The sequence below is a fragment of the Mixophyes fleayi genome, chromosome 3 (assembly GCF_038048845.1).
Source record: "Mixophyes fleayi isolate aMixFle1 chromosome 3, aMixFle1.hap1, whole genome shotgun sequence".
Lineage (NCBI taxonomy): Eukaryota > Metazoa > Chordata > Amphibia > Anura > Limnodynastidae > Mixophyes > Mixophyes fleayi.
In genome coordinates, this window is record NC_134404.1 from 71,549,391 (window position 1) to 71,551,890 (window position 2,500).

Sequence of the window (2,500 nt, forward strand, 5' to 3'; positions counted from 1 at the left end):
GGCTTTTTTTTTTCTCTCTTGTTCCGGCTTCCTTCAATGCTTGTTTTTAGATGTATAAGAGATGTAGGTCAATCAGAAAACAATACCTACAGCCACACCACCCTGAACAAGCATAATCTCATCTGATCTTGGAAACTAAGCAGGGCTGGGCCTGGTTAGTACTTGGATGGGAGACAACCTGGGAATACCAGGTGCTGTAGGCTTTTTTTTTTCTCTCTTGTACCGGCCTCCTTCAATGCTGGTTTTGAGATGTATAAGAGATGTAGGTCAATAGGAAACCAATACCTACAGCCACACCACCCTGAACAAGCCCAATCTCATCTGATCTTGGAAGCTAAGCAGTGCCAGGCCTGGTTAGTACTTGGATCGGAGACCACCTGGGATTACCAGTTACTGTAGGCCTTTTTTTTTTAACTCTCTTGTTCCGGCTTCCTTCAATGCTGGTTTTGAGATTATAAGAGATGTAAGTCATTAGGAAATCATTACCTACAGCCACACCACCCTGAAAAAGCCCAATCTCGTCTAATCTTGGAAGCTAAGCAGCACCAGACCTGGTTAGTACTTGGATGGGAGACCACCTGGGAATACCAGGTGCTGTAGGCCTTTTTTTCTCTCTCTTGTTCCGGCTTCCTTCAATGCTGGTTTTGAGATGTATAAGAGATGTAGGTCATTAGGAAACCAATACGTACAGCCACACCACTCTGCACAAGCCCAATCTCGTCTGATCTTGGAAGCTAAGCAGAGCTGGGCCTGGTTAGTACTTGGATGGGAGACCACCTGGGAATACCAGGTGCTGTAGGCCTTTTTTTATTCTCTCTTGTTCCGGCTTCCTTCAATGCTGGTTTCTAGATGTATAAGAGATGTAGGTCAATAAGAAAACAATACCTACAGCCACACCACCCTGAACAAGCCAATCTCATCTGATCTTGATAGCTAAGCAGGGCCGGCCTGGTTATTACTTGGATCGGAGACCACCTGGGAATACCAGTGCTGTAGGCCTTTTTTTTTTCTCTCTTGTTCCGGCTTCCTTCAATGCTGGTTTTGAGATTATAAGAGATGTAGGTCAATAAAAAACCAATACCTACAGCCACACATCTCTGAACAAGCCCAATCTCGTTTGATCTTAGAAGCTAAGCAGGGCCGTACCTGGTTAGTACTTTGATGGGAGACCACCTGGGAATACCAGGTGCTGTAGGCCTTTTTTTTTTCTCTCTTGTTCCGGCTTCCTTCAATGCTGGTTTTGAGATGTATAAGAGATGTAGGTCAATAGGAAACCAATACCTACAGCTACTCCCCCCTGAACAAGCCCAATCTCATCTGATCTTGGAAGCTAAGCAGGGCTTGGCCTAGTTAGTACTTGTATGGGAGACCACCTGGGAATACAAGGTGCTGTAGGCCTTTTTTTTTTCTCTCTTGTTCCGGCTTCCTTCAATGCTGGTTTTGAGATGTATAATAGATGTAGGTCAATAGGAAACCAATACCTACAGCCACACCACCCTGAACAAGCCCAATCTCGTCTGCTCTTGGAAGCTAAGCAGGGCCGGGCCAGGTTAGTACATGTATGGGAGACCACCTGGGAATACCAGGTGCTCTAGGCTTTTTTTTTTTCTCTCTTGTTCCGGCTTCCTTCAATGCTTGTTTTTAGATGTATAAGAGATGTAGGTCAATAAGAAAACAATACCTACAGCCACACCACCCTGAACAAGCCCAATCTCGTCTGATCTTGGAAACTAAGCAGGGCTGGGCCTGGTTAGTACTTGGATGGGAGACCACCTGGGAATACCAGGTGCTGTAGGCTTTTTTTTTTCTCTCTTGTTCCGGCCTCCTTCAATGCTGGTTTTGAGATGTATAAGAGATGTAGGTCAATAGGAAACCAATACCTACAGCCACACCACCCTGAACAAGCTCAATCTCGTCTGATCTTGAAAGCTAAGCAGAGCTGGGCCTGGTTAGTACTTGGATGGGAGACCACCTGGGAATACCAGGTGCTGTAGGCCTTTTTTTCTTCTCTCTTGTTCCGGCTTCCTTCAATGCTGGTTTCTAGATGTATAAGAGATGTAGGTCAATAAGAAAACAAAACCGACAGTCACACCACCCTGAACAAGCCCAATCTCGTCTGATCTTGGAAGCTAAGCAGGGCCGGGCCTGGTTAGTACTTGGATCGGAGACCACCTGGGAATACCAGTTGCTGTAGGCCTTTTTTTTTTTATCTCTCTTGTTCGGGCTTCCTTCAATGCTGGTTTTGAGATTATAAGAGATGTAGGTCATGAGGTAACCAATACCTACAGCCACACCACCCTGAACAAGCCCAATCTCATCTGATCTTGGAAGCTAAGCAGGGCCAGGCCTGGTTAGTACTTGGATGGGAGACCACCTGGGAATACCAGCTGCTGTAGGCCTTTTTTTTTTTATCTCTCTTTTTCCGGCTTCCTTCTATGCTGGTTTTGAGATCTATAAGAGATGTAGGTCAATAGGTAACCAATACCTACAGCCACACCAC

At 45.7% G+C, this 2,500-nt stretch overlaps 3 non-coding genes and 10 pseudogenes across 3 annotated transcripts; all 13 read left to right on the forward strand.

Moving 5' to 3' along the window:
- Positions 1-4, forward strand: part of LOC142145534 (5S ribosomal RNA) — a 119-nt pseudogene extending 115 nt beyond the window's left edge.
- An 80-nt stretch (positions 5-84) lies between these two features.
- Positions 85-203, forward strand: LOC142145317 (5S ribosomal RNA; annotated as a pseudogene).
- Positions 204-283: 80 nt separating this feature from the next.
- Positions 284-402, forward strand: LOC142146720 (5S ribosomal RNA; annotated as a pseudogene).
- Positions 403-484: 82 nt separating this feature from the next.
- Positions 485-603, forward strand: LOC142146049 (5S ribosomal RNA; annotated as a pseudogene).
- An 80-nt stretch (positions 604-683) lies between these two features.
- On the forward strand, positions 684-802 carry LOC142146836 (5S ribosomal RNA). The gene has a single exon (XR_012690024.1). It is a non-coding gene; the product is annotated as a 5S ribosomal RNA (ribosomal RNA).
- A 277-nt stretch (positions 803-1,079) lies between these two features.
- Positions 1,080-1,198, forward strand: LOC142146326 (5S ribosomal RNA; annotated as a pseudogene).
- Positions 1,199-1,279: 81 nt separating this feature from the next.
- Positions 1,280-1,398, forward strand: LOC142145878 (5S ribosomal RNA; annotated as a pseudogene).
- An 81-nt stretch (positions 1,399-1,479) lies between these two features.
- Positions 1,480-1,598, forward strand: LOC142145721 (5S ribosomal RNA; annotated as a pseudogene).
- Positions 1,599-1,679: 81 nt separating this feature from the next.
- On the forward strand, positions 1,680-1,798 carry LOC142147529 (5S ribosomal RNA). Its single transcript, XR_012690672.1, has one exon. It is a non-coding gene; the product is annotated as a 5S ribosomal RNA (ribosomal RNA).
- An 80-nt stretch (positions 1,799-1,878) lies between these two features.
- On the forward strand, positions 1,879-1,997 carry LOC142146175 (5S ribosomal RNA). The gene has a single exon (XR_012689938.1). It is a non-coding gene; the product is annotated as a 5S ribosomal RNA (ribosomal RNA).
- Positions 1,998-2,078: 81 nt separating this feature from the next.
- Positions 2,079-2,197, forward strand: LOC142145788 (5S ribosomal RNA; annotated as a pseudogene).
- An 83-nt stretch (positions 2,198-2,280) lies between these two features.
- On the forward strand, positions 2,281-2,399 carry LOC142147919 (5S ribosomal RNA; annotated as a pseudogene).
- Positions 2,400-2,483: 84 nt separating this feature from the next.
- Positions 2,484-2,500, forward strand: part of LOC142146309 (5S ribosomal RNA) — a 119-nt pseudogene continuing 102 nt past the window's right edge.